The sequence below is a fragment of the Mauremys reevesii genome, linkage group 6 (assembly GCF_016161935.1).
Source record: "Mauremys reevesii isolate NIE-2019 linkage group 6, ASM1616193v1, whole genome shotgun sequence".
Lineage (NCBI taxonomy): Eukaryota > Metazoa > Chordata > Testudines > Geoemydidae > Mauremys > Mauremys reevesii.
In genome coordinates, this window is record NC_052628.1 from 106,238,441 (window position 1) to 106,250,843 (window position 12,403).

The 12,403-nt window shown below is 39.8% G+C and overlaps 1 protein-coding gene and 1 long non-coding RNA gene across 9 annotated transcripts in view; one reads left to right on the plus strand and one right to left on the minus strand.

The window, feature by feature from the left end:
• Nucleotides 1–12,403, minus strand: part of KDM4C (lysine demethylase 4C) — a 415,762-nt gene that overhangs the window by 87,761 nt on the left and 315,598 nt on the right. The window lies entirely within an intron of this gene.
• LOC120407935 overlaps nucleotides 1–12,403 on the plus strand; it is a 98,778-nt gene that overhangs the window by 12,844 nt on the left and 73,531 nt on the right. For all 3 annotated transcript variants that reach the window (XR_005600338.1, XR_005600339.1, XR_005600340.1), the window contains exons 2-3: nucleotides 1,731–1,810; nucleotides 3,239–3,416. This is a non-coding gene — a long non-coding RNA (uncharacterized LOC120407935). The remainder of the gene's footprint in view (nucleotides 1–1,730; nucleotides 1,811–3,238; nucleotides 3,417–12,403) is intronic.

Genomic DNA, 12,403 nt, shown 5'->3' on the forward strand with positions numbered 1-12,403 from the left:
ATAAGTACTGTTCTAGTGTTGTGTATATTAAAATATATACTGTATGCTTTCATATAGCATCTTTATGGATTTTCCCACAGTTACACAAAAAAATCTGTTATGGGTCTGGAAATGCTCTCCTGACTCTCAGTCCTTTGCTCTGTCCAACCATCCTTTCCTCTTTTTACTCCTCCTCTCTAATATATCCTAGGGCTCATGATCTTTGGATTTGTGATTTTCTATGTCCCTCAAATACATTTTGGATAAATATGTTTACAATCATCCAATATATCAATAGCAAAAGGACTTGACGAAGATAAAATGGAGAGTATGACACCTCAAACCAATAATCTGGGCAGCCAATGAAAGATGGAAGATATTGAAATTGAGCTGAAGGAGCAGGATGCCAGAGTTTCAAAGACTGAAAAACTCTGCACTACGGTGAAGAGGCATCAAGAAGTCACTGAAAATCATTCGCATCCTTGATCCCTTCATACATAAAAGAGTGGATAAGCCCATTATTGTTAGTTTACATTTTTTTATGGTTAGAAAAGAAATATGTACATATATTTATACCTCAAGTGATAATTGCTCCATCATTGTAAGGCATACGGTTCAGTATTATGATTTTAATGATAAGAATAATGTGATTTTAATAAAAGATCAGTCTACACACAGAGTTAATATTAATGACATAATAGCGCAAAATTTTAAAAAGAAATTCAAAACGCTATAACTGAATTGAATCAGTTGGATTACAGAGGATAAAAGTTTGTAAAGTGTGAATGTATGTGTGAGGGAGGGAGAAAGTGTACTGAACTGATTTTTAGGTTAATGCCAAAAATGTATGGAGATGGTGGTGCTTAGGGACACCTGAGCCTTCCTTTTTAGAATACCTGTGAAAGCAAGTCCAAATTTCTCCATTACTGTAATGTTTCTAATACAACCAGACATATCCAATATTAGAGGTGAGAGTTGCAAGATTCTACTTACAGGCAATCTGATTTCTAATTACTATAATGAAATAATGTGCATAGGTACTCGTTAAAGGAGCAGAGAGGGTATTCCTAGCAGAAATCTTTAGGGTAAAGTATAGTTGTATGCCAGTTATCTCCAAGGTACATTATTGAACTGCTGACCAAAATGATTAAACGTTCAGGTAGAGCCATCACAAGTGAGCCAATAATCTACACTGACACCACCCCCTTCCAGCAAAGAGGAAACATGACCGAGTTAGTTGTATGAAGCAGAGCTGAGGAGATGTAAATCTTATAGAGATCTGGGATTCTCTAATGGAATAAGAGCTGGAGTATGCCTTCATAAACCTTTTAATAGCAATTTTATCTGCCTATGTCCATTTAATTGTGAACTCTCTCCAATGCAGTCAAATATAACTGATTTTTCTTGTGATATAAAGTGACCAAGTAGCAATATGTTTATGATATAAAACTCCTGGTTGTACCATATACAAGAATACAGGCTTCCGTATTTGCATGAAAAGGGGCAATTTTGTTTTTCATCTCAGTTTTGCAAATATTGAAAATGAGGACCAGCTTTACAAGTTATTTTCACACTTTTTTCCATGCTCTGAAAGATTTTCCCTTTATGATGACCAAGAAAATTTCATTATGCTACATTCAGAAAGATCAGCAATGAGATTTTTCAAGATAAGGCCTTCTGACATAAGAACATTTAAGGGGTGTGAATGGGAAAACACATTGGGAAATTCTGCTTTCATTTTTATCTTTCAGCCAAGCTTCCATGCTGAACAAGACAGCGGGTGTAACCCTAATAACTCCACTGTCTAATAGATGCTCAATCCTGGCAACTTGTAAGTTATATTAGGTGCTCTTAATAGGCCATTTCCCATTAATATCGAGTGTATACGAAACATGAATATGTCTAATCCTTTTGAATGCTTTTCTCCTAAGCATAACAACCCAAAATTAGCTGAAGCTACAAGTGGCATTCCATCCTATCTTAGGTTTCTTATTCTGCTTTACAAAATTTACTAATCACTCTGCAGAAACATAAAAAAAGGGCTATAACATGGAGGTATGGTATACACAAAAAGTGTATAAAGAAAAGCTATCATGTTGTCCATATTAATAAAGCCCAGCCAAATGATAGAAATGTCCACCCAGAAAGACAGATTTATTGATACTTCAGACAAAAAATCCTTTACAGTCTATAGTTGGGAAGGGTTAGGAGTTATCAGAAGATCAAGGTATTTAACACTTACCCCTGAGCCCACAGACCTCATAAGGTTGAACAGAAGTGACCACTCTACCCAGTCAAAGTCTTTTCTGGATTCAGAAATACAATTAAGGTGTGATCAGCCTTCAATTGAACCTACTGGGGAATATTTACCAGTCAGCACTACATTGTCAAGACTGTACTGGTCACTGATAAATTCCATCTGATAAAATTTAAATAATTAGGACATTAGCCTGAGCAATTTAGACAATCTTGACCTCTGCTTTGAGAAGTGCAACAGGATTGTAATTAGCATAAGACTCTAGTGAGTAGCCTTGCTTTGAATACAGAGTAATTGTCACCTGGTACCTACTGTCTGGGACAAGCCCCAAGAGGAGAATCTCCTTAAAACTCTACTGAGACTAGGAGTTAAGTAATCTGCCATTGATTAATAAAATGCCACTCCAAAGCCTGAGTGATCCTCACTGGCCAAGCCTGAGATTGTACTCTTTCTCTCTTTAGGAAAAGTGGCAGCACTGAGGCTTTCTACCTTTGCATAGTAGAACTTGGGAAGCATAATGCTAGAAATGGTGAGGTGTGTCTGCTTTCCCCTTCATAGTAATGCAGAGATTATAGAAAGTAGGCAGCTCATATCAAATTTGGATCTTTAACCTACTGTATTTAAAGTTTAATTTTTGTTTGCACAGTTTCCAAGCCAACACTTTGTCAGTTTATTGGGTTGATCAAAAATACAAATATTTATGATCCTATGAACATGTTTGATTTGGTTGGTTTCTTATATATTAATTACAGCTCTGATTTTAATTATCTTCAGTAAGGCAGGTTCAGAAAGATACTTCTCAGTGGGTTTTTTCTGTTTTGACTCTATATTTATTAGGATGCTCACAGGAACTTTCTTATATCCCTCAATAATTATAATTAATATTCCATGGAGAACTTCTTTTGCAGCATCCCAGAAACCTACATCAGGAGCGTCAATGTTGGTAGTATAATTCCTTTACAGCATTCTCAAGCCCATTACCTTCTACTTTTTGGTTTGCAGGTGAACAGTAAGAAATCCAGATATAAAAGAATCAAGGCAACAAAAAATAACTATTGTCACAATATCACAACGGAGGATCATACCAGACAAGAAGGAATCTTCATACAAAGCAGGCAGGAGTAAGAGTTGTCTCTTTTGTAGCCAAAGAGATCAGAGAGTGGACATAGGAAATATTGCAGTAAGTGATTTGGTTACTTCCTCAAAGGAAAAAATATTCTTTATCTACAATACAGGGCACATTCACTCATTTATTAACAGAAAATAATAAATTATCACATCCAAAGAGTGAACTAGTTAGGACAAAATTAATTTATGCCTATTGTTCACCATGAAGGTTGCAAAAGGCAGACCCTAAACAAAAACAGTACTTTCTAATGGGAAGAGGTGACTCACAGAAAAGGTCTGTAACCAGGAAGCAGAAATAACCATCTATGATGGCATAAAACAAAAAATCTTCATAACTTGATGAGACCTGCAATGTAAGTCAGGACTCATTACTTCAATGAGATCTGGAAAGGCTCCAGGACCAGAAGAAGTGCCTCTAGTTCCTCTGTCTCTTCAAAGAATTAATATTTACCATTATGAAAAAAAATCAGTTGACCAGGTCAGCTGAATAGCAAACATGATCAGAGAGGATCAATATTTGACCATCATTTCTATGCTGATATACATACAAAAATGTATTTTATGACCATTTAAAAAAAACAACTTTGAGATATTGGCAGGATTCTTTTATCTGCAAATCTTAGAAATGTTAGTATGGATTGCTCATGGTATTTTGCCTGACTTACCCATAGGCTTTGGCCTAGAGGGCTGATGAGTTCATTGCTGTTAACAAGCTGACTGCAGAAGGTAGTTTGTGAAGGGTACTATATCTGATCTTTCTAAATCCTCTGGGATCCCAACAACACATCAGTTGGAACAGCAGCTCTGATTTTCTAGATCTTCCATTTTGGATTTCAGTTATAAAAGGCTCTCTCAAAACTGGGTGACTGGGCAACAAAATGGCAGATGACATTCAATGTCGATAAATGCAAAGTAATGCACATCAGAAAACATAATCCCAACTATACATATAAAATGATGGGTCTAAATTAGCTGTTATCACTCAAGAAAGATCTTGGAGTCATTGTGGATAGTTCTCTGAAAACATCCACTCAATGTGCAGCAGCAGTCAAAAAAGCAAACAGAATGTTGGGAATCATTAAGAAAGGGATAGATAAGACAGAAAATATATTGCCTCTATATAAATCCATGGTACGCCCACACCTTGAATACTGTGTGCAGATGTGGTGGCCCCTTCTCAAAAAAGATAGATTGGAATTGGAAAAGGGTCAGAAAAGGGCAATAAAAATGATTAGGGGTATGAAATGGCTGCCGTATGAGGAGAGATTAACAAGACTGGGACTTTTCAGCTTCGAAAAGAGATGACTAAGGGGAGATATGATAGAGGTCTATAAAATCATGACTGGTGTGGAGAGAGTAAATAAAGAAGTGTTATTTACTCCTTCTGATAACACAAGAACATGGGGTCACCAAATGAAATTAATAGGTGGCAGGTTTAAAACAAACCAAAGGAAGTATTTTTTTACACAACGTACAGTCAACCTGTGGAACTCCTTGCCAGAGGGTGTTGTGAAGGCCAAGACTATAACAGGGTTCAAAAAAAGAACTAGATAAATTCATGGAGAATAGGTCCATGAATGGCTACTAGCAGGGATGGTGTCCCTAGCCTCTGTTTGCCAGAAGTTGGGAATGGGTGATGGGATGGATCACTTGATGATTACCTATTCTGTTCATTCCCTCTGGGGCACCTGGCATTGGCCACTGTCAGAAGACAGGATACTGGGCTAGATGGACCTTTGGTCTGAACCAGTATGGCTATTCTTATGTTCAGTTTAACACAAAAGTTGCTTGATTATATGAAGGTGCGTGTCAATGTCAAGTTTACCTTATTCCAGTTTGTAAGTCTGGTTTCAAGAGTCTTTACCTTCTTTTGGCAATGGCCATTCTTAGTGTCAGTGGTAATGTTAGCAGGTTTAATGGTTCCCATATCAGTAATCAATATTTCTTGTGAAACCCAAATCTCCTAAGTCTCACTTGGTGAGAGAGTGGTCAGCTCTCTTTGCTATGTTTCACTCAACACAGCTGTTAGTGTGGTCTCAGCAGAGGAGGCCTCCATCTGGAGTTTTAGGAAAGGGAATCAGAGTTTAAATTTGGCTCTCTCTTTTAGGTCAGGACCCTTGGGCAGATTCTTATGTTCTTTTCTAGATTTTTTTGCATAGCAGAGACTTGAGAAAATTCATGGGAAGCCATGGGCTGAGGCAGGAAGCAGTCAACTTGCTTGACACTCCCTTAAGGGGTTTCTTGACAGCAATAGCACAGCTGTTTGGCTTTCTATTGACATACAGAAGAATTAACTACAAATGCTTTAGAATGAGGTCCAATGATTACCTCATTTATACTAAGAAAAGTTTCAGGGTCCCCAGGTGAAAGGCAGTGGAGAAATCTGCAGATGTGGAGTACTTCACTTTATCAGATATCCATGCTACGGCCTGTAAAATTAAAGATGTGAAATTCAAAGGCCCTGACCTGCTTTTGCTTTCTGATGTTAGCTCGAGTACTAAAAATATAAGAAAAATGTGTCTAAAGTTAAACGAGGTTTTATAAATGTTGAGTTGAAAGAGCAGTATTAAACCTAGTTAAAGTTTGTGTGAGGTATGCACAAAAAACAATACCTTCTTTGGGACAAAGAATTACCAAACACATTTCTGAAAGAGATACAAAAGGAATAACATCAGACGGTGATCTCAGAGAAGAGCAGTTCGAAAAATGAAATAACTGAAATAACTGTATGTTATTGTTAGGGTAAAATACCTAACAATAAAAAGTCACAAAACTGAAGTACATTAATGGGATGGAACTAAACTTATTGAGCAAATTTCAGACCTTCCATATATGTAATAATGGTAATTATTTTCTTTTCCCCACAATCGAATGGATGATGTGGCTAACTAAATCCTCAATTCTGTTAAGGGAATGACATTAGTAGGACACTGCAGGAGAATAAGGGCTCACAAATTTTCTCTTTTCCAGGATCAGATCTTTAGAATGTAATGTCAGTCAATTGTGGTGTTTTGTAACCTTGTTTGTTTAACTACACTTGAATGAGAACGACGGCCCTGCACTAAAAGCAGGGGGGCCATTGTCCGGGCTTGCCGGAGGAAGACAGTAGTGCTTTATGGCAGAGGGGAGGGAACTAGGTCGGAAAAGAGGTGGTGTTGGTCAGCTTTACAGCACTGACTCACCCCCTTGGAACGTAAGGGCAAAAGGCTTTGAAGTTGCAAGCTCTGGCGTTGGAAACCCCTTTCTCCATGCAGCAGGCAAGACAGGAGCGGGGGTGGGGTGGGAGGCAGCTAAGCTAATTGCTGGTGCCTTCTTATGGTGGATGTCCAGTGCAGGCACTCCATAGGGAAGGCATCCAGTGACCAGATAAATGGCCTGGTAAAGGACTTAAAAAGGAGGTGCTGGTTAAAGGAATGGAACGGAGTGGGGTTTCGGGCTCCTATCTTTGGAATGGCAGGGAGCCAACCCCCCTTTCTTATAGCCCACCTTACTCCTCCTATGGGGTGAGGGGGCAGGGGTGGATGGTAAGGTCCCAGCAATGGATTTGCTGGAGGGACATGAATGGAAAAAGAGGGGAAGCTAGGAAGAGGGACCCCCCCCGAGTAATTACAAAGTAAAATAAATAGGGTTTACCTGCACTGTACACTTTTATCTGCCGGGTAGTCCCAGAAATCTAAAGTAAAGTTGCAGCCTGATTAAATCCATATCAGGTGTCTCCTGCCCTTCTTTCGGTATAGCTGGACAACAGATCTCCTACTACAAGTATGAGGTCCAAAGCAGATAATTGTATAATTTGGCAAGTTCTTTTCAAGGCACTGGTCATAGTCTTCTCCTTCATAAAGTGCTGTAGATTTGTAGGACTGGAAGTGACCTTGAGAGGTCATCTAATCCAGTCCCCTGCACTCACGGCAGGACTAAATATTAGCTAGACCATCCCTGACTGGTGTTTGTCTAACCCGCTCTTAAAAATCTCCAATTATGGAGATTTCACAACCTCCCTATGCAATGTATTCCAGTGCTTAACCACTCTAAGAGTTAGGAAGTTTTTCCTAATGTCCAATCTAAACCTCCCTTGCTGCAATTTAAGCCCATTGCTTCTTGTCCTATCCTCAGAGGTTAAGAAGAACAATTCTTCTCCCTCCTCGTAACAACCTTTTACGTATTTGAAAACTGTCATGTCCCCTCTCAGTTTTCTCTTTTCCAGACTAAACAAACCCAATTTTTTCAATCTTCCTTCATAGGTCATGTTTTCTAGATCTTTAATTATTTTTGTTGCTCTTCTCTAGTATTTCCCTAGTTTGTTTATGCCTCTTGTTCTTTACTGCAAAATCTCACAACAGATGCTAATTTAATGAAAAGACATTTAGAATTTTCTCTTTTCTGTGTTTGACCATGAGATTTTGTCATCTCACTCATGGACCCTGGTGGGGTGGACAAAAAAAAAAAAAGAAAAAAAAAATCACACTTCACTTTCCTCTCAGAAGTAACAGAGGGTAGTGTTGGGCAATCGCCATCTGCCAAGAGGGCTCTCTGTCACCTTTACCGCTCCACATATAGATGAGGCCACTGGGGTAGACAATAAAATGATAAAGGCTGCAGTGCCACCAGTATGACGTTGACATACAATTATTGGCCTTGTATTCGTCAGATCCAGAGAGTGTATTCTTGGCTTTCCAACTGCCTGGTAAAGATAAGGGGCATGAAAAAAGTAATTTGCTTAGAGCTCAGTCCAGACAAGTCAGAGGTGAGGCTGGTAGGTAATGAAAAGAATCTAGGCCACTCCTGAAAACTACACAGAACCTACATCTAAAAGTACAGAATGTGGCTACCCACTGATGTGGTTTTGTTATCTATACGGAGGCAATTATGCCATGTTTCAAAAGTGGAGAATTCTACTATTTTCAGTTCTGGATACAATTCAAAGCACTGACATTGATCTATGGTACATGTCCGGTAACTTAGAGAGATGTGTAGTCTACCTAAAAGACCACATATCTCTCTAAGATGGGGTGGGATGCAAGAGTAAGCTGAACAGAGGGAGGGAGTGAACTGCTTTTAAAGAGCTACACTGCAAACATGGGGAGAACTGTGTTCCCTTGAGCCAGTCCCTGGACTGCACTAGAGAAATGCCGCCTTCCTTTCAGAATAGAGACTCTCAGCAGGCCTCCACTTCCTTTTCCTTGCAGCTGCAGATGAGGGGAACCTGCTGAGACCTACTGCCAGTTTGGAAATAAGGTACCTCCTGGCAGGAATCCAGGACCTGCAACAGAGATTCTCGCATTCTTTTCTCTTTAAAATCAGTACCACCTTTGAAGCCACTCCATTTGTCTCTGCATTCTTCTGCTCACCTCAGGACCCTCTCTTTCACCTCCAGGAGTCTCATGCAACTGCCAGACTCTACAGTTTCTTATGGGAGGAAATGAAAGACAGATTTCTGTTCCTGAAGGCTGATTCTCAAGCTTGCAATCTAAACTGTCCCCACGCTCCAGGAATCACTGATGCAGTGCCCTGTGGCTTGTGCCACCTAACAGAAAGTGGAGCCAGAACAAATTTGGGTACAGATGTTTAACAGCCCAACCCTAAATGTTTAAAATGTAAAAATCCCCTTTGTGTTCAGTTTCCAGTTTAGGTTTACAGTTATCTATTTTTCTCTGCCCAAATCAGGCAGAAGTCCACAAAACACTGGAAATGACTGATTTACAGGGATAAAGGTATGAAACAAAGATGCCTGAGTGTGTTTGCTGACATTGGTGGAGAGTTCTGGTTTCTTTAAAATGTATTTCATGTAAATATATCCAACATCCCAGGAAGATGTCTTCACAAGAACTTACGACTTACCGAGAATAAAAATGGAAATTTCTAGAAGATTAAATAATACATGTATGGGCTGTATTCTTGTAACTTAAATTGACATATGCTCCAGTACAGATAGAAAAACTGACCCATGGGATAATAAGTGATGTAAGATGATAGATGAATTTTTTAAAAATTGACTTTAAACATCTCTAGTTTTCGTATGTACTCAACTACTATAAAATAAACCCCTGCTCTTGATACTGTATTAAGAAGTTGCATTTTTATCTTGAGTTTGTGGTGACATGTATTCAAGCTTTGCTCTCATGGCTTGTTATCATTAGATATCCTCATTATAAACGTAGTCCTAGTGTAATCTCTCTCATATCCAGGGCATGAGTTGAACATATCTGTTCACAGCAGAGGTCAGGATCTTTTCGTTCCTATTACTTATTATACGTAAGTCACTGCGTGTGTGCAAGCGCACACACACAGACACACACACTTATCCATTTTAGTATCAGAGGGGTAGCCATGCATCCGACCAAGTGGGTATTCACCCACGAAAGCTCATGCTCCAATACGTCTGTTAGTCTATAAGGTGCCACAGGACTCTTTGCTGCTTTTACTTATCCAGTTTAAACCACCCTCTGTAAATTGCTCATAACTTTCTCAGTCCAATTCATTTGGACTGAAACCTTCCAGGTTTCGTTTCAACCCAAAAGAGGATTTTTTGTTTGGAAGTTTGAAACAAACATAGTTTACTCATTTTAAGTTACTAGGGCATAAACAACCCACAACTCTCTATTTTACAGGATTTATACAGAACCCATCACTGCAGTATCTAAGCACTTACAATAATCCATAGCACAATACATGTTCAAAATACTACACAGCCATTAACCAACTAACCTTTACAACATCCAATCAAGATAGGTATTATCGCCTATGGGGAGACTGAGGTGTAGTTACAAAGTGTCTTACCTAAATGACACACCGCGAATTAATGGCATAGCCAGGGCTAGAGTTTGGGACTTTTTAAATTCTGAGTCCTGTTCCCATTTATCGAGACTCTATTGCCTCATATTCCAGTCAGAAATTTTGTTCCATAACTCAAAAATGACTTTGCCCGCAGCCTCCACATGGGGGAGTTGCAATGCAGCACTTTAGTGCAAACTGCTATTCACACTCCCATAGTCCAAACTGCAGGGCAGTGCACATATGACCCTACTTACCTAAATTTTCAACAGTGCTTAAGAGACTTAAGAGCCCAAATCCCATTTTCAAAAGTGACTCAGGGCCAGATTTTTACAAGTACGTAGGCAGCTAACTCCCATTATTTTAAATGTAGACAGACACCTATAAACATCTAAAAATGTAGCCCTTAGGCACTTACGAGCCCAAGTGCCTATGTCACTTTTGAAAATGGGACTTGCGTTCCTAAGTCACTAATGTGCTTTCAAAAACTTTACCCATAAGCTAAGAACTTTGAACTTACAGAAGTTTTTTCTGTAGATCTGACTGGAACTTAAAAAATAAGCCAAGTCTGAAGAAAATTAGTTCAGTAGTTTTGAAGCCATTAACATGTAAATATTACCAAGTTTATATGTCATTCACACTGTTCAACAGAAAGCAACTCAGACCACTGGGCATTAAGAAATTGCTTACACTATAGCTGCACTAAAGCACTGTTACAGTTTAAAGAGGATTCAGCAGTTTAATCAGGTTGGACATTTCCCTTTGAGGCTAGTACTGGAAATTGGAAATCCCTATATTTCAGCCAAATCAGTTTTCATCCCAAATCAGTATAAAAATTGAAAACATCATAACTTATAGTGGAATGAAAAGCTTTAAAAATACTGATTTGGAAACATTTCTGTCATACAACCACCACTTCCAGGACATCCTCTGTGTGGGCTCAGGATGGACCTGCAAAAAGCCCCTCCTTTGATTTCCCTCTTCCAGAGTCCTAGTAACTAGTACTAGAATTCCCCGGCACAGCCCAAACAGTACATTCAGCCTGTTAAGTACCACAGTCCATCACCAGACCAAGTATAGATTAGTGATATCTGTTCAAAGTCAGTGGAATCTGTATGCTCTGCAACTGAAATAGTTTAGAATTTCTTTTTTTTCCCTTAAAAATAAAATGAGACATTTATTAAAAAAAATAAAGAAGGAATGATAATGCAATGAAAAGGTTGAGTTATCAATCACTCAAAAGGCAGGAACTTCCAAAAGTTAAGGATGCTCCAACAATCCCAATTTGGCCACCTGGCATATACACAACATTTTATATTCCTGCTTTCCCTGTAAAAATATAAAACTCAGTTGATTGGTAGTTACAAGTATATGCGCAACTGTGATGGGTTGTCAATCCCACACTCACCCTGAAAGGGTTAATGGAGGCCAGATGGGCCAATTAACGTATTAGGCTGAAGGCTGAGAAGAAAGCCCTCATTAGGGGAAGCTCACCTGTGTAGGAACAGGCAGCGCTTCCATAAACCCAGGAAGTTGAGAGGAGGAAGGTAGTCTGCAGTCATCCCCTGGGAGAAGGGAGGTATATTGGGGGCTACAGAGAGAAGTAGCCCACGTTTGCTCCCTGGGAGGCAGGAGTAGAGAGGCCAGCAAACCCCAGAGAGGGGGGAGTGCTGGGGTAGGAAGCAGCACAAGGAGTAAGCACCTAGGCTGGGGACTGAACAGACTTTGGCTGCGTGTTGTAGGGTCCCTGGGCTGGCACCCAAACTGGAGGGCTGACCTGGGATCCCCTACCTGCTACTGGGGAAGTGGCACTGGCGGGGCAGTGAACTGGAAGACTGCCTGGGAGTGACAGAGACTTTGAAGGACTGTACCCTGGAAGGGGGGGGGGACGCTGAGTGCCTGGCCAGGGGGCTGAGTCATGAAGAGTATACTGCAGTTCCTGGAGTGAGAGAGGGGCTGTAGACCAAAGAGCGCAACAGAGTGAGAACCAGGGGAAGGGGCGTCAACCGGATGAGATAATCCCTAGAGGAACCAGCAGGAGGTGCCAGACTAGTGATGATGGAGCTCCCCATCACAGCAACATAGCCAAGTGAAAGTTGTGGGAGCAACTTCAATTTATGAATTGAATTTCTCAACTGCATAGTTGCAAAGGCCTGCTTTGAACAGAAAACGGTTCTTGCCATGAATATTTTTAATGATTCAAAACCTAAAATTGTTTTTAAAAACTTTTTAAAGTGAAAATCAATTTCCTTTTGCAAAGAGGTTATT